A 25,359-nucleotide genomic window follows, 5' to 3' on the forward strand; every position below is an offset into this window, starting at 1 on the left:
ATTAAAACATGATAATTAAAAAAAAAAAAGCATTCTTGTCTTCTGCTTTAAGTGTAAGCTAAGCTAATTTTAGCCCAAACTGCCATGAAAGCATCACGTCAAATTGTTTGCTTGATTTTTTTTTTTTTTTAGCTTAAAGCTGCGACCCACACAAACCTAAACAATTATGCTGCTTAGACAACACCTCAGTGTCTTTTCAAACCTTTTTTTTTCAAACACTTGCTATAAAGGTAATATTAAGATTTATTTTGACGATAGCCTGTGGCAGTGTAGGAAGCTTCTCCGGGGGACTTGAGAGTCCAGGTTCAAGAACCGTGATGCTGCTTGTGACCAGATACACTGCAGATATGAACCATCTTTTGCCTCTGTTACAGTTAATCACCCAAAAGCTCTTTCCCAATTTAGATGTGTGTTTGTGTCTCTGCTGCTGAACACCGATGCCGCCACTTGTCTTTTACTCAACAGACAAGCCGCTATGACGTCACGCAACTACCCTTTATACTAGGGCCCGACCGATTTATCGATAAATAAATAAATCGACCGATTATATCCCGTTTGAGAATAATCGGTAATCGGCCTAAACTGGCTGATAATCGCCGATTTTTTTTCAGAAATAAAATGCAGGGAATAAGACATGGTTTCACTTTGAAAGGAAAGGGCTTGTGAATATTTCAATTTTGTTCTTAGAATTCTTGCCCCACACTACCTTATTCTTTTGCAGTTGTTTGCTTTTATTGTTTGTTTCAAAGATGTAAGATGAGCAAAAGAGTTGTGCGTTAACTTTATTGTTTGCACTTTCTTTTAAAAACAAAACAAAAACACCACCACCACCAACGGTGCCTTGACTAAAGGGGGGCTTGTGAATATTTTGATGCTGTTCTTATAATTCTTGCCCCACATGAAATACCTCATTCTTTTGCAGTTGTTTTTTCATTGTTTTCAAAGATGTGAGATGATGAACAAAATAGTTGGATGTTAGAATCACTGTTTTGCACATTATTGTTATTATTATTATTATTATTATTATTTTGAAAAGCTAATGGTTCATTGTTGTCGGCCTTATGTTAAGGATGGTTATTGTGCTAATATGCTGCTTGCTTCAGCAATAAAAAGGATTTGAAATTAATTTTCTGCCTGTAATTTACATCTTTGTAGAAGTCTGAAAGGCTCAAAAGCAGCCATTTGTTCTAGATATATGTATATATGAAAAAAAATAAAGTATATATACAGTATATTACCTAAATCAACACAATTTTAAAATTTAATTTAAAAAATCTGCCGATTAATCGGTTATCTGATTTTTTTTCCCCTCCAATAATCGTCATCGGCTTCAAAAAAATCCATATCGGTGGGGCCCTACTTCATACACGCGCGCACACAAAGCTCTTCTTATAAGCAACGCTTCTATTATCCCCATCTCTTTGAACTTGATTCACGTTCATAACACATCTTCAGTGACATGTGGAAAAGGTTTGCTACAAGGCACAAAATGGATTGGGCTAATTCTGATTCAAGGAATTGAGTGAGCTGTGTTAAGGATGTTAAGCATTAAAGAGTTGTCTTTTTCATGGGATTATCTGCGAAGGAGGAAGTCGGTATTCACGCAGAGCAGACTGGCAAGGCAAGATCAGCTTCCATCCAAGTAGAACACTTCTTCAGGCATGCAAAACATGCAGACTTAAGTCACCTAATCCCTTTCAATATCAGCAAGGATGTCAATATCCTGACATGAATGGATAGGATATGACAGTTTGCAGGCTTACTGTTGATTCTGATCACAGTGTCTGCAGTGGGTGCTGACGGGATGCTATTATTAGCCACTTCTCTGATAAAACTGTTACTGTAGATCCACTGACACCAGTGACAAAACATAAAACCATTTGGGGAATCCCATCCAGTCTAATAATGTCAGCAAGAGGGTGTGTTTCATCCTTTGCATTCTAACATTTTGGCATTTATGGGGGCTGCAGACGTCGAAGCAAATAATTGGACACACAGTCAAGCCCGTCTCAGACAGTAAACAAAGACCAGAGCTCACTTTGGTGCCCGAGTTCAAATGAGACTGTAACTGTGGATCATAACACAGCTTTTCTGGCGTTTGGCGGAAACGCTGCTCTGTCAGCGTGACCAAGCAAGACTGTCCGAGTCCAGCTATCCATGACTGTTTCAGAGAGCTATGAGAACAATCACTTCCCAGAGCAAGTGGGTTTAGGCAAATGGTTGACAGTTACCATTCAGATGTGGAAAATGGCATTGTTTTGCTTCTTTATGGTGCTGACAAGCGTTTGAAACCGTGCACATAATGTATTGCAAATGTCTTCAATGTTGAAAGCAACATATTTCACGACGTTCTTATTATATCCTATCAATACTTGCTGCAGCAGCAGCAGTCCAGTTTCTTCACCAAACTCATTAAAGTTTCATTGTCTCTCCTCTCATGTTACCTGATGCCATTGGCCATTTGGAGGTTTTGAATTTTCGTATATGAGAAATGTGGAACATTGAAGATGTGGATATGGAATGTTTGCAATCCATAACCGCATCCTCCATTTTGTCACCAACAAACATGGAGCAGGAGACCCTGGGCTACAAGGTTGTGTACAATTCAGTGTCTAAAATTAGATCTGAATGATGGAAGAGGAGGTCCAGGAACCTGTAAAGTCTCATCTTTACCTGCAATACATCTTTCACATAGGTATTATCGATAAAAACATGCTACATTTTTTTTTGGGGGGGGGGGGGGCAAAAAATGTTCATGAATGAAACCGAGGACCCTTTGATCCAGTCCTGTGACATCAAACCTAAAGTCTGGAAACTCTTCCAACCACAGGATCGCTTGGGCAGATAATCGCTTCCTGTCAGCCTTGAATTTGAAAGCCTCCACCCCGCTTGTCAGGAGATGTAAATCACACCCTGAATCAGCCTGATTATCCTCTAGTCTGGGGCTGGGGCTAAAGCTTAATCTGTCTCATCAGACTTTCCAATTTTTTGAGTCTGTTACAGAATGGTTGCATCTGAATCAAATAGCTAGTTGAGTTTTTTATTGTTTCACATACAGTTATATAAGAAGACAGCTGTTGGAGGCTGCAGCCACCGCATGGGTTGGAAGCTTGTCGGTAGCAAAGAAGTGCAGTTGTATTTTCATGGATCTGCAGATGGAAATGTACTTGTGTGCCTTTTTTTTGGGTTGTGTTGTGGCTCCAATCTGATTCTTTTTGATGTAAAGTTGTGGATATGTTTTACCACATTCTAATATAAAGTCAACAGTCAAACACATTTTCCATGCTGGTTAAAAAAAATAAATAAAAAAAAATTACCCAAACAGACACTAAATTAGAGCAAGACTCTGAATTGATTTATGAAAATCCCAGGCTTAGGTCGTTAATCTACAGTTTTTATGAACACAGGCATCACTTAGAACAACATTTGGATGAGATGCTGAGTCTGTATAAAACAAATGTTACAGAAAAAATAGTGCGGTGTTTTTAATGTGCGTGAGATTTATTGTAAGGATGGATGGATGCTAAATGTTGGGGAAAGCATTTTTTTCCCACCCGAGTAAATTCACCGGTAGCCATTAATGATGTGCTAAACTCCCACACTTACCAAAAATCAAATCCCATCAAGTAAAATGTTGAAAATGTTGTCTGGTACAACTTTTGCATTCGTTCCATTAATGGGAATTGAAAAAATCGGAGATTGTTCCAGTCAAGGTGCCCATTAATACAGCCAGTCCCTTGTTTACTTCCAATTAATTTACTCTGTATTGGTTCGGGGATGAGTGCGGCATAAATTATGTGTTACAAAAATTGTGCATTGCACTGTGAATGTGGGTGGCATTCAGAAGTTGCTTTTTAAAGCAAACTCATTCTCTTGCACGCTGTGTCTCGTATACTCCTGATTATTTATGTGGTTCTGGAAAATGTGCTGAGAGTGGCAGAGGGTATAAATAGCAGTACGGACATCATCACAAGCTTCAGCTGAATAAAAAAAAAAGGGGGGGGGGGAAGAGCTTTACTAGCAGAGCATCAGATCATGAGCAAGAGACAGTCCTCCCCTGACTCATCAAGAACAGAGGGAAACTCTGATCCCTCACACGCTCGTTGTCGGCATGTCGGAGGCTCGTCGGTAACCCCGCTGACCCCTGTGGCCACTGGTGCACTACTTTGTTGTGCTTATTGCATAATTATTCAAAGGAGCTGACTGAGTGCATTATTCTCTTATGGCTTTCCCCTTCATTGACTGACTTATACATGTGGGGCAGAGTTTAAGGAAACAGACTTGCAAATGTCTGTGTTTTTTTTTCCTAAATGATAATGAAAAAAAAATGGCCACGTAACCGGAGTAATTATTAGAGCGTATATTATTTGATGTGATTCTTGCGGGCAACTTGTATTATTGCTCAGTGTCGCCATGGTCACTGTTTACACAACAACGCGCTTTTGTTCCCTAATGGAAGACTCGCACAGTCCCAGTCATGGTAAACAATGTAAAACATCAGCGCAATCAATTCCTCATCATTTGTACACCTCCACAGTCACCATTATCTGTGTGTACTCGTGTGTTCAAGCCCTCTGCAGCTCAGCCCCCAGTCCGCGCCTCGGCCCACCTCAGGTTGTTCCCTTTGTCTGGAGCTCTCTCATCTCTAGGGGTCACACTGGCCGCCCTCGAGGTACTGGTAATGGTCAGCGTGCCAACTGTGTGGGCATGCTAAGAGAACCATATGCTGTCTGTTAAATTACACACAGCGGTGGGAGCAGCTGAAAATGATAACATGCTTAACATGCGCAACGGAGACGACGCTGCAGTTGAGCTCCAAAGCAGGCGGCTTATTAGAGCAGGTATTTCTCACATCCCCTCCTTTCTCGCAACGTGGCGTCTTTTTTTATATTCCGTCCACGGAATAAGAGGATGATTAAACAGGAAGAATAACAAGCCTCGCTTAGGCTTTATAGGCTTGCCTCTTGCCACTATTTGTATTTTCTCCCACTGGCTCAAGATCAAATATGTTTCTTTATTTGTTTTTGTTTTTTTTATTTTTTTATTGAGGGGCTTTATAATAGCAATGTGGGTCCTGGCCTAAAATGTTTATTTTAGCCTTGTGGCAAGCCAGGCAGAGTAATAGAGAAATGGATGTGCTGTGTGCCTTGCGTTTTCACACATGGTTTATACACCGCTATCGAAAGGCCCTTTAGCAGGTTCTTTTTCTTCTTTTTTTTCCCCCCTCCACTCTTCATTAGGAATTCTGGAGGGTGTTTCGGCTGAGAGGCGATAATGTTTCTATGAGCATCTCTGGCCTCACACACCAAGAATAACAGGTACTGCAAAATACAGATATGTTTTAAGTTATATGGAGCAGTTTTAGCTCACTTAAATGCCCGCTTGCAAAATAGTGCAAAGAAAAGAATATCAAAGGCAAAATCCATATCAATTTGGTGGATATGGAAACACATAATCAAAGCTGACAGTTCTCCGAGTGTCTGCATCACACTGTGTACTGAAGCTTTGAGGTCCCGAAACAGTGAACAAATAGTTGTTTGTCCTTGAGGATGGCTGCAGATGAGAAGCCTGGGATGCTACCAGTGCTTCAGAAAAGGAATCAGGAGAAAGTGAACAGACCTGACAGCTGCAGTTTTACCATCAAATGAGTCATCAATCATGCAGGAATCCTCAGTTATACATCTCATATTTTGCTATAAATGCGACTCTGTCTCCAGGTTGTTCAATTGACTGAAAAATCCATTAGCAGCCATATATGCATTCCTTGATCATTTCTCTCAACAGCCAAGATTTAAGGCTTTTCTTTGACATGTTTTTGTCACATATGATATGCTGCATATGGTAGGTGCCACATGGAAACAGCTGGTCAGACCAACGGTTGAATAGAATATGTGATCTGAACAATTCCTGCTGGCCTGAGGAAAATTATAATGAACACTTTTTATGACCTGCACAGCCAGAATGGATCTATCAATAGTTAAAATAGCTGACTGACTGATTGTAATTTATAGTGGTTAATTACTTGGTGATACATGTCTTAAATGTACCAGTTGTGCAATAGGAGCTGCAGCTCCTCTGTTCCAATGATCTTGTAGCACAAAAGAAAGACATGACTGAAGGCGGTGTGCGAGCTCAATGACATTTGATCTCTGGAGGATGTTTTGAAGCAAAACATGTTTTTGAGAATGCAGCCATTCCCCATTCGACTGAAATAAAAAATCACACACTCTTAAAAAACAGTGTTTTTAATCACAAAAAATAACAATAATTGTAGAGTAAACAATCCTCTCAGGGATTCAGCTGTTTTGTTACTGGTGTACAAAGTCTGTGTTTGTGTGTGCGTGTGTGTGTGTGTGTGTGTGCGCTTGCAGAGGCTGTGTTTGATGTGTCTGTGTGGGAGTTTGACGAGTAGATGAAGGAGCAGTTAGCTGGCAGTCACAATATGTAAGATTACAGCTAAAGCATGAGCGTGAATAGCTCTGGTGATATTTGCAGTGGGAGAGCGAGAGAGTGTGTGTGTGTGTGTGTGTGTGTGCGTGCCTAGTGTGTATTAATCAATTCCTCACTCGTGCATGCTTCAGAGGACATGAACATAAGATGAACGTCACAGTCAAGTGCTTCATGCGTGAAATTGTGCTTCCCACATCACTCCAAGTCAGCGGCCACTGGGTGTGACGTACCGACACTTTGAGAATAAAGGAATTAAGTTGTATTTAGAATGTGACAGTGGATTTCACAGAGAGCTTGATACTGGACCTGAATGGACCCTCGGCCCCACAAAGCTGATAAGAATTCCCCTTTTGAATCTAATAGATGGATACTGGCAAAGCTTTGAAGGTTGCCCTCAATGTCAGGGTCTTTTGTTCAGAACCACCTTGTTTACGCTTCGGGGTGAGAGTTTGGGTTGGTAAATATGTCTTGCCTGGACAAACACCCTGTATTGCTGTGGCTGCGGCTGATAAAAAGGCCTATTGAGCTCCTAATCAAGATTGTTGCTTTAGCAATTAAATCTGACAATAAAGAATCACAGCTATTCCTCCATTGTCATTATTCCTTAAAGAGAAAAAGTGCACCCTTTTTCTTCATCTGCAAATGCTTCAATTAACTGTGATGGATCCACCGGCTGCTCTTAGTTCTGCACTGGGGGCGCGGTAAAGAAATTGCATCTACTTCAAAATGTTTTCACTTGAAATGAGTTCCATGATGTTTGTTTGTCTCCTATGAAAGACAATTTAAGTCTCTTTGTTTGTTTTATCCTGATCCTGTGGAGTTTCTTTTCCATGCGCAGGTGTACAAGAAACCACACTGCGCCAGACCAGCTTTAATGTATTCTTACAAATAGCTGAATCCTCGAAAGCTGGATTCACCATAAAAAATACAGACAAGTCAAAGAATTTTAATGCAATGTTTTAAAGAGGATTTTCAAACGGGGCGACACGGTGGTGCAGTGGTCAGCACTGTCACCACACAGCAAGAAGGTTCTGGGTTCCAGCCCCGGTTGGAGCGCGGGGTCTTTCTGTGTAAAGTCTGCATGTTCTCCCTGTTCCTGCGTGGGTTCTCTCTGGTACTCCAGCTTCCTCCACAGTCCAAAGACATCAAGAGGGGACCAGGTTAATCCAGACTCTAAATTGACCGTAGGTGTGACTGTGAGTGTGAATGGTTGTCTGTCTCTATGTGTTGGTCCTGCGATGGACTGGTGACCTGTCCAGGGTGAACCCCGCCTCTCGCCTGAAGGCTGCTGGGATAGGCTCCACCCCCCATGAACCTTAACAGGATAAGGAGTAGAAATGGATTTTCAAACCTGGAAAAGTTTTGGAATAATACATCAAGTCATGGAAATTTGCTTCACAAATACCTGTATTGGAGTATATGGGGTACAGTTAAGTTTAATGGGTGAACATCCATGTTGTTTAATCTCAGTCTTTAGAAAGGCTCATTTGGTAATTTGTCATCAGTTTTAGTCAAATATTCTGTCTTAAAGAGAAGTTTTTTTTGTATTGTTTATGTGTTTGCAGCCTTTTGTGACGGCAAGATAATTTATAACCATAGACAAGTGCCTCCGAGGTAGATCGTATCTCATCCTCCATGATATTACAAATGCTCCTCATGATAAGAAATTGTCATAGTGCGCTGCCGTTGTATTTGCACTATAAACATTATTTGTACTTTTACAGAAGAAAAGTTTAGTTTTTTACATTTGCATTTGTCTATCCTGGGGTTAGATTATGACTCCAGTGAGTGTTGCTGTTTGCATTTTCTCAGGAATTTTGATTTGTGAGTCAAGCTGTTAATTAAATGCTTTTCTTAGACGACTTAATTGGTATTCAGGATGGCAAATGAGTGATTAAAGTCAGCCTTGCAAATCAGACAGTAAGTTTCTCTGTGCTTTCAGCATGTCGTGATATCACGATGAGAACTTTTTTGTTCACGGTCCATAGTTCATATACAGTAATGACAGTTATCAGAGGTATTGCTGGTAGTGATGAACCTGCAGAACGTTCTCACTGACTGCAGCTCATCTCACTGCTTCAGGGGATATCATCTCATTTTAGTTGTACAGCCTGCAGCTCCGCTGCTTCTCGTTTTCACAGCAACTGCAGGCAGATCTAAAAAAACTAGAGGTGTTAATCTCTACTGGCTGCATGATTCAATTCTCCTGTCATCCGCTCCCGTTAGAGGTCGCCGCGGCCAATCGATGGTTTCCATCTCATCCTGTCATCCGCATTTTCTCCTGTCACATCTGCATATCCTCCTCCAGCGCTTCCATGAAGCTGCTCTTTGGTTTTCCTCTCTTCCCAGCATCTTCATCTTCACCACCATCTCTCCTCTGCCCTTGTCCAAACTTTCTCAGTTTTGCTTCTTTTGCTCTGTCTCTGAACTGTCCGATGTGAGTTGTTCAATCCATTTTCTACCGCTTAGCTGTTTAGGGTCGCAGGGGGGACTGGAGCCTATCCCAGGAGCTTTTGGGCAAGAAGTGGTGTTCACCCTGGACGGGTCACCAGTAGGGCTGCAACTAACGACTATTTTAATAGTCGACTAGTCACCGACTATTGAAACGATTAGTCGACTAATCGGGTAATTATGAATTTTTTCTTAAATTTAGCATGAAGTTGATTTAATTATGTGGCAAACGATAATAAACACAAGAAAGATGGTTACAATGAAAAATACATCTTTTATTGAACATACTGCAGATTTGTACAAAAATTAAATAAAAATGTCAACGCTCAAGCTCTCTGTATCCAGGCCAAAATGCTCCCAAACTCTAGAAGTCTTGGTGCGCGTACCTGATGTTGACGCTGCCATTTCTGTGTGTGACCACTCAGCGACAGAGACGCTACTGCGCATGAGCGACTCTCGGCAGAGATTATAATCAATTGAGATGCGTCACTCTGTTGGAAAAACGCGTCTGGCGACAATAGTCGACAATGGAATTCATTGTCGACTATTTCTATTATCGATTTTTGCCGACAACGTCGACTAATCGTTGCAGCCCTAGTCACCAGTCCATCCAAGGGCCAACACATAGAGACAGACAACCGTTCACACTCACAGTCACACCTACAGTCAATTTAGAGTATCAATCAGCCTCGTCCCCTCTTGATGTCTTTGGACTGTGGGAGGAAGCTGGAGTACCAGAGAGAACCCACACAGGAACAGGGAGAACATGCAGACTTCACACAGAAAGCCAGTACCAGGGCTCAAACCCGGAACCTTCTTGGTGCGAGGCGACAGTAGTAACCACTGCACCACCGTGCCCTGTGAGGTATTCCTCTCAGTCCTGATCCTGTCCATGTTTGGATTCTGCGAATCTCCACCTCCTCCTCATGACTCACTTAGAAACTTTAAAAGTTCAACTCAGCTCTTGCTGCTACTGGACATCCCAGCTATCTTTTGATATTTGTAACTTTTAAATAAAAAAAAACCTCAACCAAAAGGAAGTTGTGGGAGAATTGAGGTCGAAAGACAAGAGGCTGTAGTGATGAGTTGTAAGAGCGGGTAGCTGCTTGCATCATGTGGTTCCAGGTACGAGTGTGCATGAGGAGGAGCTGCAGAATTTGATGGGGAAAAAAAGTTGTATTGCAATTACATCATAATAAACAAATGGTACAATAATCTTTGGTTATTCAGCAAACTGCACTTGAATTACTAATCATTTGGAAATCTGTGTTTCGAGTCTAGTTTCTTAATAAAATAAGTGGTAATATTAATACATGTTTTTACAAAATCAAGGCCATTTCTGCAGCATTTGTTCAGCACTTTCAAAATGATAATTGCAGGGTTTTTCTTGTTTTTGTTTTTGTTTTTTTTCCCCAGTTCACATTCCACTAGCATGAAAGCAATAAAGCAACAGTGAGAAGAGCGGAAGAGCAAAAACCAGCAACTCATTTAAGGTTTCAGGCTTGAATTGTTTATCTATTGATCAACATATAAATAAAGATTAAAAAAGAAGGCATGTACTGAAATCAATATATGAACGTATTCTGATTTAAACAGTCGTTAAACTTAAAAACAGTTTCGTTAAACTGTTTTTAACCTTGTACGGTGACCTTGAGTGTCCTGAAAGGCGCCTTAAATAAAATGTATTATTATTACTATTATTATTATTATTATTATTAAACTTAACCGCGTGCATGGAACAGAGAATGTAACACCTTCCACCCTTTCTGCTGTCACTCCCAGTGATGTATTTGTCGAGTACTTATATGATGCGCAAAGTTCATTAGTTGTCCTCCTACATTAAATCACATTTGATCGCCTACATTGCAGTTAATGACTACAGCACAGGGATTTTTTCATACAAAACACTCAAAAATGAATTTTCTATCACATTTGCCTTGAGACAGCAGAACAATGAATACAGGAAAAACAACTTAAAATTGTCACTCGCTCTTTAAAAATTGGAAATACAACAATGTGCCTTTTCATAGGATGATATGCACCAGTAAGGACAAATTACACTGTAGGTGTCACACCACTTAAAGTCATTCACCTGTAAAACCTGTTATATATTCTGGCCTTTTAGCTTGACGGCAGTAAATGTTTATTGGCAGTGTGAAATTTTGGTTCGCAAATTTGACACAGAGCAGCAAAATCAGTACAGCTGTCACTAACGAACTAAGAAGGTGGGAGTAGTTAAAAGTAATGACCTGTGATAGATTGTCTGTGTACCAGCCGTGGAACTTTATGGTCAGTGTGAAAGGAGAAATATATTTTGACATTTTATCCGCTTCCCATTGACATATATTAGAAAACATATCCGAATCTATTGGCTTCATTCAGCTTTCGAGGAGATGCTTAGACATAATGAGACAAAGGAATTTCTTACTGAGGTGAAAACATGTGCAGTACAATACGTGATATGGTAAGCCGTCGGAATTCATGGAAAGCATTAGTTTCTTTTTTCCCTAAAAACACTAATAAGAAAAACTGTAAATGAAAGAAGACTGCGAGCTGGTGCTCCAGTAGCCATCCAGGTTAATTATTATGTCGGCTAAATACAAATATTAGTTATGCATATAAAGCTGGTAATCATCTTTAGAGAAGGCAGGAGGTAAATTGGTATTTCTGTTTGAATTTCTTCTGTTTTAAGTTTCATCTTGCAAGAGCCTCTGGGTGAAAAATGAATCTTCCACAGAAATATCAAATCAACTGGATTGAGTCTGAGATGGAAGATCAAAGATTGAACTATAAATTGAAGCTTTTTATGATTCTGACATGACTACAACTGCTGCCGTACGGCCCTGATATTATTTGCGATTGCATATTAAGGTGTGACCGTTTATTTCTCTCTGCAGACTGCTTTGAAGTGAACCCATTGAGGAGCATCCACAGCGACACGCTATTCTGGTGAGTCCCCAAATTAAATTAAAATCCTTTTCTGATTAACATAATGTACCTCCACATATACTGGCTATGCTGAAGATACAATGTCATGGGGCAAAAGCTTTGATGCCAATAAAAAAACGATCCTCTCCTCTCGATCTATCGACTGCTGCCTTTTTTCACAACAGGGTCAGAATGTTTGACACGGCATGCATGCATGATCTCATTGCACGGAGTCAAACCCTACAGTTCTATCCATTTTCTGTCCACTCCCCTCACATTCTTCACTTGAACGACTGCAGAGAAGAAGACGGCACAAACACAACATCTCGTTCTTTTCCTCACCTCTCTGTCACATGCAGAATGAACTGCATGTTCACATACAGAAAGAGAGAGAGAGACGGGCGGAAAGAGAGGGGTGAGGAGGGGAGCTTCCGCAGAGTGACACTGTTAGCTATCCTCTCACATAGGCAGGGCTGGACTGGCGCCACGGCTGTTTGCCTCATAGCCTGTGCAAAGGGAGTCGGCTCCATTATCAAAGCTGCTGCTTCGCCACCCTGCAGCAAAGCCAGCCTCCTCTGCTCCTGCAGATTTAATTTCTTATCTCAACAGGGAAAACAGCTCGTCTGATGAACAGGAGAAAACACTCTGGGCTGCCGTTAACGCAGATCCAGAATACATACAGTAGATGTCTGATAAACTCGTGAATGTGCACAGGGCTGATATTCAAATAGATATACAAGGGAATTCACTTTATATGGTAAATAATGATTCAAAGAAGGGAAGCTCTTGTCACCATTAATCCAGAGCTGAAGCCATTATTTACAGAGCTGCCATCAAGGACATATCACAAGTCCTTGTTACTGTTTGCAGATGGATAAATATATTTTCTGCTGACCTGCTGTCAAGTCTAACCTGGTATTAACTGCTGGCCTGAGTGTTACTCGTGTTACAGCAGCACATCGTAACCCCTCGGAGGAGATGGCTAGAAGTATCTCTTGTGATTAAACATCATTTCTGTTTGCTTTACAATTAAGAAATGTTATCGTTCTTTTTTACCTCCGTTTTCTCAAACCTCTGATTTTGTAATGGCACACAAGACGTGTTGCAGCTTTTCAAGCTCTTTGCTAATAGCGTCATCAATGTTGTGAGAAGCCATTACTGTGTGTCAGCTTTTCAGGCTCAAGTTATTAAAACGATACTTCATCCAAAATGTGTTTTTTTTTTTTTTTTAATTTAGCCTATCAGTTACTCACAAATAGCTGTCTTGTGCCAAGAGGATGATTTCTCATCCATTCATCCACTTTCTATACTGCTTATCCATTAAGGGTCGCGGGGGTGCTGGAGCCTATCCCAGCTGACACTGGGCGAGAGGCAGGGTTCACCCTGGATGGGTCACCAATCCATCGCAGGGCCACAAGAGGATTTCTCACAATTGTCAAATCCCTGTGACTCCAAAAAAGGCAGAAAGTGCTAACCACGTAGATTTAGCTTGGAGCTCATGGTGCCACATAGCCACCAAGTATGAACGACAGAACTCTCCAGCTCACTGTCCATCACGATCCCTGTCTTCTCTATCCAACTGTATTCTCAGTGATCCACCAACTCTTTGACAAGCTAGCCAAAACACTTCCGGTTTCTCGCTTGTTCGCAGTAGTGCTGGAAGGGCTCTAGTTAGTTAGTTAGTTAGTTAGTTAACTCATATCGATTTGTTCGGACTTGAGAGGTAAAATACACTCTTTGAGATAAGAATCACTTTGAATGAATGAAAGGGGGGTTGTGTAATGGGGTGCACCCTGGCTAAACAGGTTGTCGTGTTTCATAGGAATCACCAGGTAAAGCTACCCTTACCGGTGAGGCTAATTCGTTCTTCTTGACTCCAAGGGCCTAACAAGAATGTTATTTAAAGAGCTTTTTCTCTTGAAGCACTTTTGCAAATATTAAATGTATCCATAATAAATGCAACCAGGCCTGTAGGAAAATCAATTTATAATGCAACAATACTTGAAGTATATTTTTGCTTTTGCAGGAATTTACTGTGATAGTATTACATAGACACAAGTTGCTGAAGAAAAGCTGACAGCTATTCCATCTTAAGATTGTCAAAAGATTTCAGCCAGTATAAAAGTTTTGAAGCAGATTTGATGTTGAGCCAGCGGACCAGACTTGTATGCCAAAATTTAACCAGAAAATATTTGCACCATAGACCAAGACGAGGCTGGTCTTTGGTCAATGGCGTTATGTGCTAAGGGCTATTTAAAGAACACCTCAATCAGAGGAGTAGACGGTGATACTGAAGCCCTCAAATTTGTGGAAAAATTGGCCACCGCCTCCTCCCAGGCCCGCCTCACCTCTGAAGGCTCGGGCCGGTGCCTGCTGCTCCTGTACATGAAAATGAGATGTGACTGCGCACCTTCACCACTCGCACAAGGGAGTCAGTTTCTGTGGATGAGAAATGACTACTTCTCCCAAGTTGAAATGCGTGCACCACTAAAACGGCAATATGCCAAATCCTGGCGCAACCTGGGGTTTAAAGTAGCCCCGTCTTAGCATAAGCTTTTCTACTCTATATTTTACTTTCAGCTGGACCCTAATTTACAAAATGATCACGCTGGAGTTACCTAAAACTTGTTACTGGGGAAATATGACATGAGACTGAGATCATTTTCTCTTCCCTGCAGTTAAACATCTTTTTGAAACCACTGGAATCAACCCCTGCTGGCCATTAGAGAGAATGCAGGTTTAAGGTAATTCTCTTTTACAATCTCTCTCATCAACCCACACAGTCACAGTTGAGTATCTTCGAAGACAGGGTTTCAGATGGTTGGACTCAAGGACACTGATTGTTCAGTCTTCTGTATCTGTCTTGAGGGCTGCACAGCACAGCAGAATTTAGCCTCAAGTTATTTTTTGAACTGCTTCGACTAGAAAATAATCATATATATATATATATATTAATGACAACAAAATTTAAAAATAATAAGCACCCTTGCTTTTCGTTTAGTGTTTGCTTTCCAAATTATGAATAGAGTTATTACTGAAGTCATGTTTTCAGTGGCTTTTGTCTGTAAATTGTTGAAGAGGAAACTGTGGAAACTGGACTCAACACGTTGAAATCTTCTCTAAAAGTTGCACGTTTGACCAGTTGGAGGATACGAAGAAGCTTAATGTAAGTCACAGTGGCACCTAGTGGTTACAGGAAGTAATCCTGAGGTAACAAAAAAGTGATTCACATCACAGTTGCACTGTGTTGTCTTTACGAGATGTACACCAACATGGTACAGGTTCTCTAGCACCACCTTGGGGACACAGGAAGTGACATTTGCATCGCAGTTCACTTACAACTCTTACACTTAAATATCGTCAGCCTTCACCTCACCTGTGTTCTACACAGCGTAGATTTTCAAGTTTCAGGTACATTTTGGAGTGGGTTTTTTTTGTTTTGGTTTTTTAAACTGAACATAAAAGTTAAGTGTGGTCTTGAGATGATTAATTTCCATGTTGCGTTTGCGGAGGTGACTGTGGTCTCAGGAACCCGGTGCAGGAAATGAGAACGGCACCTTTGGCATCATGTAACAAGTGAGGGTCTAGAGAAATTGTGTTCATTAGTTTTCTCAGTAAAAGCTTCCTTTCCCCCACGCAGACAGACGAGAGCGATAACGCTGAGCTGTGGCAGCTTCATTATTGTCCAATAGTAATGCTCATGTATTTGTTGTTCTTCCCGCTAATGTGTCAGAGTTTATGGAGTTTTTGTGAAATCGGAAAGCTGAGAACACTGCAAATGTTCGATATACAAAGAGAGCAATGGCGATATCATGAGAGCTCTTCCTTTTTTTTTTTTTTTTTGTCAAAACAAGAAAGATTATTAATAATTCCTCCTAATTAGAAGTCTTGCAAAAACAAACCAAAACAAAAAAAAAAACTTGCACTGATAATTGTGTTGACAAGTATGGAAAACATCATTTCCTCTGCTCATCCTACAAAGATGGAAGAAAAAAAATGGCTTTGTTGTAGACAGAAGCAGTTGTCAGTTCAGCAGTCAGAACAAATCAGGGTTAAGTTTGAGAGTCTGATGAGCAGAGATGCTCCCGAGTGCCACCGACAGCCACAATGTGAGCCCAGTTCAATCACTGTTCATCCTCTACTGGAAAATTACAGCTTGACAAGTAATCAAGTCACTACAGAACCCTGGGCGGAGAAACAAATGTATGTATTTTGGCCACAAAGGAATTAAAATAGGGAACAAGTTATATCCATAGGCCACCATTTTCAACGGCCACCATTCCATTTCACTACTCTGGAAGTCTTTTGGTAAATAAATGAATAGATATATAATTTAATTAATGCTGATGATTCATTTGGATGCTTTCAATTAAAACATTTCTGTTTCCCTTAAGTTTGATTAGGTTTCCATAAGGATTAACCCTGGATACCAAACCATCCAGTGTTTGTTATGTAAAATATTAATCATGACAATTATGCTTGATTAATTTCAATATCAACCAGCCCTGAGCGACGTGTCTTGGAAGTGACTGATAATTACCAACAGATTTGTAAGAAATAAGGAGAAATACGCCGCGCTCAAGCTAAGGAAATGGCTTTGTGTCTGCTAATATGAATCTTGTTCATATGCAGCACGAATAAAAAAAAAAAATACGATCGAGAGCAATCTAAGATCTTGAAATTGCAGAGCTCTAACATGAACCATTTTCCTTCATGAGAGCAAAATATCAGCACACCAAAATATAGATTTTTGACTCATTTTGAAATGAGACCCTCGTCATGCAAATAGCAATCCTGATGTCTTTTGTTGGCGTGTGCTGCTCCTCTCAGGGCGCTATAATTAAACAGGAGGGGAGCTCAACCCTTCATTCTGTGTCACTTTGAGAAATGGCTGTTGCAAAACGTAGCGTGTCACAGCAATACGAGCTGAACAGCAGCTACATTTCATACACAATGGAATCCATTTTTAGGAGTGTGTGTGTCTGATTTGTGAATTAATCTTCATCAGCGTAGCAGCAGAGATGCCTGAAAATATCCAGACGTAAGCCTGTGGAAAATTTTGCACCAAGTTTTCTGTTTATCACAGACAAGTTTGACAAAACACTGTATGCAAATCGAAACCTTCAAAGCAACATGGCTTGTCACTCTGCTGTTGAAAAACTGCTTTGATCAGTTGTGCCTGTTGAAATTTCAGTGGTAGCAGCCCTATGCACACACACACACGCACACGCACACACACACACACACACAGACACGCCCAATGGGATGTCTTGAGTGAATGATGAAGCCATCTAGTAGTGATGAAGACCAGGATTATAAACAAAGCATTGGCGACCTACCCTTGTTGGAACAACGCAGAGTTTCACAATAAAGTCTGAATACTCAATGTTAAGATTTACTGATGTGTGCGTGTGTGTGTGTGTGTGTGTGTGTGTGTTTGAGATTGTGTGTGTGTGCGTGTGTGTATCAAAATGTGACAGACGTGTAATGTGTGAGATGCCACAACCTGTATTGGTGTATAGATACAAAGATTCTTCTGGAAACCAAAAGTGGCGATATAGCTTGAGTGACATTGTGTCCTTGTTGATATAAAGCGCTATTGCTTGTGGTATTAATTCCTCACTTTCAAGGATTGCATTGCGTCAGCGCCGCCTTCCATCACGGCAAATTGTTTGCTGTTTAGAAATTAAAATACATCGTTAGACGATGCATATCAACAATTTTAATCACATCGTAGACATTTAGGGCTTGGGGGAGTGCATGAGGATGTACTGGGAGACTCTGCCGTCTGCAACCGGCGGGGCTCCCATGCCCTGGGTGCCTCCGCCAATTTTAACCACATTCTAGTCATCCACCTCATCACATCTACATTCCCATGCACAACACGCACCCTGCACCATGTTGGGATGGGGGGGTAGCTGGGGCAGGGAGTGGGTCCAGTGCTGCCTCCTTTGCTAACTGCACCATTGCGGGCCTGGGGGCCTGGCCGGGGCTCTTTGGGGGTGGGGGGGGGGGGTGGTCCTCTTCCCGGCATGGTGGTTGGGCTGGGGTTGGTCACGGGCCCTGCTGCTGTACGGTGGATCGCTCGCTGGCGGTTTCACTAAGTCTGAGGTGCCCTGGACCGTATCAGCATCTATGGTGTTCTCAGCCCCTGTATGGAGGAAGATGAGAGTATGATTGTTTTGTCCGGGGGTGGCGGTCCTGGGCGTGCGTGCCTTCGGCTCAGGAGTTTATCAGACTCCTCCTATGCAGAATAAAACTGCTTCAGTACAACAAGGCACCAGGAACACTGATGCTGCTTGCCTCAGCTACTGAACAGGACAGGTAAAAAAAAAAAAAAAAAAAGACGATGGATATCAGATGGGGAGTGAGGTCATAAAATAACCAAGCCTCTAATGTTACACAATTTTCTCAAAAAAAAAGGAATATATTTTACCACGTGTGGATTCTGCGCCAGTATTTTGCCTGAGGGCACTCAGGTAGTGCAGCAGTCCTTTGTGTTGCCTACTAAGACAGGGGCCACCGGCTCAGATGGGCCCCATGTTGGCCCTGTCTGGGGGGGGGGGGGCAAGTGGGTGCAGGTTTGGCCGGGGAAGAACAGGGGATCCTCCCTCATGCTCTGCGTAGTCTACGCAGTCAATGGCACCGTGTTAAGAAGGAGGCATGAGCAGCAGAGGGCGGAGCAACGTCAGAACAGCTTGGTAGGGTGAATTTGGAAATTTGCAAATGAGGGGAAAAGGAGTGTATAAGTGGTATATAATTCAAATTTGGTTGTGGTAATTGGAGTCGTTTTTATAAAGGGCCTTTTGACCTCTGTGGTACTCAAAGCGCTTCACACTGTTTGCTCATTCACCACTTCACACACACGGGGAGGAGGCTGACATGCAAGGTGCAAAAAAAGGGTTCAGTATGGCACTGAAGGGCACTTCAGCACAGTCACCGAGGGAAAGTGAGGATCGAACCAACGACCTTTCATTGCCACGCCGCCCCACAGTGTGACATAATTTAACCTTGTGCTCCATTCAGCTGTTTTCAAAAATATTTTGAGAGCAGTGCTGCGTGACACTATAAATATTTTATATTATTTTACTCTCTGCGTGTCACCTCCCAGGTCTGCACCCGCAGCATATCCCCCTCATCTGACCACATCCTCAGCATCACTCCCATCCGTCATCATTAGAGAGCTGGACTTGCTGTCCGGTGAAAAGGTACAAGAGAGGGCAGAAAATAGAAGGTTTGGATGGACAACAGATTAAGACGGAGAGGTGAGCAAACATTCTTCTCATTCGCCGCCCACATGCGGGAAGATTTCCACAGCAGCAAAATCACGGTCTGATCCCGAAGACGAGATCCAAATAGGTCATAATCCTTTTTGATCGTTGTTAAAGACTACTGTGAAACGCAAGTCTCTGCGTCTGAGTTTATATAAGATCCAATGAATATGCGCCAATGTCACACTATTAAATTAGCATAAATTTATTAAAATATTTATAGTCTGTCTACATATATGTAGATCCTGCTCTGTCTGTGTTTCTAAAGGATTAGCAGCCACCATCTGCCTGACTCTGCCTGTTGAAAAATGAAACATTTTTAAATCTCGAGTGAGATATCACGCAGTATAGACAGGGATTAGTTCTAATAAACCTGAACATTATTTTTTTTTTAATAAAAAGGGAACATTAGAAGAGAACATTGAAGAATACATGACAGCTGCACCCTGTTTCTAAATGTCACACAGAAAATCAACATCGACACGAAACATTTTGAAGCTGCCAGCAGTAACTAATTTGATGTAACGCTGATATTTCTGTCTGTGCATTTCAGGAAAAAAAGAGTCGATTCATGATCACATTTGAACAACAACTTTTTGTAATTATTTGAATTTGCTGAAATGGATGTAGCCACAGATTTTGACATCAACCGTTTCCACCATATCGCATGATATTGATATTTATTGATGTTTCATTTATGTACACATGGAATGCCGAAATAATCTGGGTGATGAACAAAATAGACGCATCAGGAGAGAGGAAGACGCCAGCGACCTACACAACAGGCACCTGCTTGTTTAAGTAGAAAGAGATCCTGTAAAGAATGGAGGGAAATAACAAGGGACGATTCACATCCAGGAAACAAGAACATAACAAAATCTCCACAAAATCCTCAAATATCATTAGAAAACAATAATGGGAAAAACAAAAAAATACCATATATGCTTCATGAAATAACTTGAATCCATTGTGTCTAGTTAACGACAAAATTTATAAGAGATAACAGTGTCTTGCCAGCATGTTCGTTGGCATTCTGCTCTTTTATGCACACCACAAAAAGCGTGAGTAGGAAGGAGAATGCAAGTAGAAACTGTAAGTAGTTTATTACTACAGTAATTCGTAAACACTTGTCATCTGTTGAGAGCTTATTTGCAGTACGTATCTGAATAACAGCAGGAGCAGTAAATGCTCGTGTTGTATCCAGGCCAGTTAGTAAACCACTGGCCTCATCGATATGAATGAATTAGTGTGTATTTGTACATGTAAGACTGTGATCGTTCAACTCCTAAACGGCAACTAATTCTGAGCTAAATTCAATTATTTAATTGGGGTTTAGTAATCAGTACACAAATCAGAACTACAGCATTTTCAATGAATGAACTCTGGGTATTGTAGGAGAAAGAAGAGGAGGGTAACGATCCCCTGTAAACAGACAAAAAATGTGTCTCCAGGCCACAGAACTATAAATCTTTCATAAATGGAAGGGACATTTAAACCAACAGAGGCACCTGATGATTTTCTGTTGCAGAGGCAACTGGGCTTCACTTTTCTGCTTGGCAAGCTCAGCTGAAATGCTGTGGTAAATGGAGCTTGTAACTATTGACTGGTTAAGTTCAGAGGAATTTGACATGTCTTTTACCGAGGGTGGTGTGTTTCAGCAGAGAAAAGGTAAATTATTCAATATGAAGCAAGACTGTGTAAATCTGTCCGTTGGCTGGTCCACAGTCCCCTAACATTAGATATTTACAGCAACTGAATAATGACTCCTCATGCCTTTCATTTAGATCTGGGTAAGATTCACAAATTTCACAACTTCTGCCTCTCTGAAATATTGCAGAAACCTGCTGAATGAACTGGTAAAAGTTTTGTCCATTCATGGTTTATTTTACTGAAGTAAAGTTTCCTGTTGCTGGCGACCCGTCCAGGGTGAACCCCGCCTTTCGCCCGAAAGCTGCTGGGAAAGGCTCCAGGCCCCTCCCCCCGCCCCGCAACCCTTATCAGAATAAGCAGAAGAAGATGGATGGATGGATGGATGGATGGATGGAAGTTTCCCATTCAATAATATTCCTACGACGCATTTGCATATCTTACAGAATTTGCAGAATTTCTCATGCACAATCCCAAGAATGTCCAGCAGCATCGAGGATCGGTGCAACTGCCCTGCTTTATGACTGCTTTATGACAACATGCTAACATGCTCAACTAAGACCATGAACATGACCAACATTGTATCTGCATGTTAATGGAATTGTGTTAGCATGCTCATGTTAGCGTTAGTGTTATGGTTAAAGCCCTGCTTTCATCTGGTGCAACAGAGCCTGCAGCTTGCGCACCCTAACGTACTTTAATTTGCATCTTCCGAAAATGTTGTATTTGTGTCAATCGTGGCAAAAGCAACAATAAACGTGTTTAATAGTGCTGCACGCAAATGTGCCATATGCTGTAGAATTGTGCCAATGAGACAGATGTGTGTAAATGGTTCAGAGTGCACGTACAACCTCATCAACCTCAACGTAATGTGATATGAAAGAGCAAATAAATCTCACGCAGCTGAAAATTTGTTGTATAGACATGGGAAAAAAAGAATAACAGAAATCTGTGAGAGACATCATGTTCCCTTTGTTTGAAATAAACCTCCCCCCTGATTGTGCAGCACAACACAAGGAGCTATAAATTATTCAGGTGCTCCCCGATGGCTGCCCATTTACAGCCGCTCACTTGCATCTGGCTGGACGTGTTCCTCTGCCGTATTCCTCGCTGATCTGCCTGTTATAAAATGGCAGCAAAATACATGTGACCTCTGAGTAGGACTCTGCCTTCGCTGTAATGCTTAATTTATTCGTTACCCTCCGCCTGTGCTGGATATACGCCGCAAAACCCTTAATCGTTAATATGTAGAATATCAAAATGAATGTGATGGGAAGGGAATACAGAGGATTATTATAGTTATGTAAATAAACAGGTGAAGTATGGCTGCTTCCTGCATGCACAGCAAGGAAAGGGTGAGAGAGAACAGAATGCAGTGTTCATAGATAATAACAGCATTTGCTGTATTATAGCGCATGAAGGACATCTCTCTCCAGACAGCACAGCATGTCATTTTTCTCCTCTGCACTTCCCCTCATTCATGCTGATATGTGGTTTGCTGGTGGGACTGCAAAGGAAACGATGACTGAATTCACGCTGAGCAATCACATCGCCATGACTATTTGTCTATACTTTTTAAATATAGAGGTTTTTTTTTTAATTATTGGCAGTTACATGTACACGACATAGAGGAAGGAGGAAAAAAAAGACAATAAATTCCTGCAGGCGATAATGAGGCCGTCTCTGCACAGTGTGACAGTCCCTGCAGATTGTAAGGCAATAAATTAAGGATTTATGGGAGGAGATGCATGATATAAATGAAGTTAAGTGCAAGACGTCCTCTTGACTCATATTCATTTAGATTAGACTGGTGTTATCAGCATCGCCACAAGTGTCATATCTCTAATGAAACAAAAAAATAAATCTCCCTCCTACCCATGAATGTAATGTGTCGCACAATGACTAATTTAGTCATTCATGTATTCTTCGCCTGACAGTTACAACCTCGGCGTATGTGTCTACTATGCAAAGACAAACCGCGGGATGGGGAATAGGCTTTTTCTGTAATGTGAGTTGTCGATTTAAACATTCTGTGAGTGCATGTTGCCATTAAGCCAGATACAAACTGAGGTGAAGTCCTCTCCCTTTTAACGGAGACATTGCCCAAATAAATGGATCAATAAATCCCCTAATTACTTTCTCACTTTGATTGTGCCTCACCGCCTAGATTCCCTCTCCTGAATCCAGACTGTGTGTGTGTGTGCGTGTGTGTGTGTGTGTGTGCATATCTGTGAATACACTCGAGTGTGTTTTCCTGATAATCACATCTCTGAAGGTTCTCAGTCATCCAGGTCATGATTTCCTCTTGTTGATGTTTTTCCCCTCAATCGAAAGGCTTTGTAACATTTTTACCTTCAGGGTTGTTGAGGTCACTCATGCTATATTGGTCCTCCTGGTGGTCATTAGAGTCATGTGTGAGTAGTCGGGGAAACTGCCTGCAATGTTGTGGACCACTTCCCCTGTTGAGTGGCTTTTTCACTTATGACACAGAAGCACCCTCTCACTCTTCTTTCAAACAGAGACTGTGTAAAATGATGAATGTTAGCCTCTAGGTCTGAAAATTGAAGCACGTGCACCGGTGTCTTAAGTCTGCGTTATTTCTATTTTTCTAAAATGCTGAGTTACTGTCTGAAAAAGTAGTCTGCAAAAAGATGCCCAGAATTATAAAAAAAAAACAATTTTTTATCATATCCGACCACATTCGCCCAAAGATTTCAGGATTTCAATTTTGTGTCCCCTTCAATGCAGCTTGATGCTCGTTGTGTAATGATCCATCCATCCATCCATCCATTTTCTACCATTTATCCTGTTAAGGGTCGCAGAGGGGGGGGTGGGGGGTGGAGCCTATCCCAGCAGCTTTTAGGCGAGAGGCGGGGTTCACCCTTGACGGGTCACCAGTCCATCACAGGATCAACGCATATAGACAGACAACCATTCATTTAGAGTATCCAATCAGCCTCGTCCCCATTTGCAAGTCTTTGGACTGTGGGAGGAAGCCAGAGTACCGGCGAGAATCCACACAGGCACAAGGAGAACATGCAGACTCCACGCAGGAAGATCCTGTACTCAAACCAGGGCTCAAACCCGGAACCTTCTTGCTTTGAGGCCACAGTGTGTCTGCACTGCACCACCGTGCCGCCTAGTGGTGAGATATATACGATCACGCCTGCATGAGTCCTTTTGTTTTAGAAAATTAACCGGATGTAGTTTCTGTGTCCTGATTTGCTCTGAGCAGCTTGACGTCCATCACAAATGCACCGCGTCTAGGACACGCCGTGACACTCTTAAGGGAGTCATCAGCATCAGAGCAGTAGCAGCTCATATTAGAGTTGTGTGTACCTGCACCACTCTTCTGCCTCCCAAAGAAACAAGAGAGCCCCACAAAAATGCAAACTCATCACTTCCAAACGGTAGTCCAGAAACAAATGGGTGACATCATTCATGCACTGTCTCCAAGTCAGCTGTTTCCTCTACACCCCTCCCTCCCTCCCCGTTGTCATGTAGATATGAAGTATTTAAAAGGATGAATGTATTTTAAACTTCCAAAACACAGATACAAATCATTGACCTGTGTCATTTAGTTAGCAGAGTCGGTAGCAGTTTGGATTAGGCCACATTTCTCAGTCCAAACCTGGCCCGAGCCTGGGGCGGTTCAGCTCACGCAGTGAGTGTGTGCTAACGCCTCTGTCATGCATGGACGCCTGGTTATGTTTTAAAATGGGGGAGACACTTACATGGAGTATACATTACACTTACTCCTCCATTTTGTGCATTTCATTGAATCTTGCAGGGCAAAAAGGACGATGTGATGGTTGAACAACGTCGAACATGCTTGTAACACTCTCTTTCACTGTAGCGCTCGCTAACGTTTTCCTGCTACTTATTGCGAGCAGGTCCCTCCTAAAAGAACTGAGTGTGCAAAAGGAGTATTTAGAGGAATTTTTATCTTCCTTTCTGCTGTCAATCTAAATTATCCCACAGATTATTAGCTTGGGTGGAGTCTGTTCCGTACCAGGAATGCAGAAAAATCGACAGTGAATTTTCGCTTTACAGTCCGGCACACATACCTCATTGTATTACCAGTGCTCGATGTTAGTTTTTTGATATCTGTATTAAAAACAAGTTTCCTCTATATTTACGTACTGAAAAACACACGTTATTGTGAATGTCAAAAGAGAGTTTCTTTATCTCTACATCTGTGATCGACCATCAGTTGTATATTTGCCACATTGCCTCCTCATCCTAAAAAGACAGATGATGAGCAAAGATGAAGAGACTTTAGCAAAACTGGACCAAAAATAAAATATCACAGATATATATTTAAAATATCCCACTGACGTGTCAATGGTTTGACGCAACCCTGCTGTGTCCTCCTCCTGACTTGGCGGGTTCATCAAAGGGATGCGATTGGCCGCACGGTCCGTCTATCAAGCGCTGGCTTTCATCGACGCTTATTTGAGGAAAATAACGGGGGGCTGGAATCATGTCTCTGTGTAAGTCGGAACACCCACAACAAGCGTCAGCTGTGATGCCCCGGTATGAATCATTAGTCACACATCATTGACCACATTCAGATGTGCAGATGTGAAGCAGGCTGTTCCAGAGCATGACC

The 25,359-nt window shown here is 41.7% G+C and overlaps 1 protein-coding gene across 8 annotated transcripts in view; it reads left to right on the plus strand.

Annotated features, from left to right (window-relative positions):
* Positions 1 to 25,359, plus strand: part of lrfn1 (leucine rich repeat and fibronectin type III domain containing 1) — a 190,543-nt gene that overhangs the window by 116,931 nt on the left and 48,253 nt on the right. For 5 of the 8 annotated variants that reach the window (XM_086216657.1, XM_086216656.1, XM_086216658.1 and 2 more), the window contains 2 exons: positions 11,799 to 11,850; positions 14,508 to 14,573. The gene's annotated coding sequence lies outside the window, so the exon portion shown is untranslated. Of the gene's footprint in view, positions 1 to 11,798; positions 11,851 to 14,507; positions 14,574 to 18,940; positions 19,095 to 25,359 lie in introns of all 8 variants that reach the window. The other 3 variants (XM_086216655.1, XM_086216661.1, XM_086216660.1) reach the window with 3 other exon arrangements.

This window comes from Aulostomus chinensis, chromosome 10 (genome assembly GCF_037954235.1).
Source record: "Aulostomus chinensis isolate RoL2024-O1b breed Wild chromosome 10, RoL_Achi_v1.0, whole genome shotgun sequence".
In the NCBI taxonomy this organism is placed as follows: domain Eukaryota; kingdom Metazoa; phylum Chordata; class Actinopteri; order Syngnathiformes; family Aulostomidae; genus Aulostomus; species Aulostomus chinensis.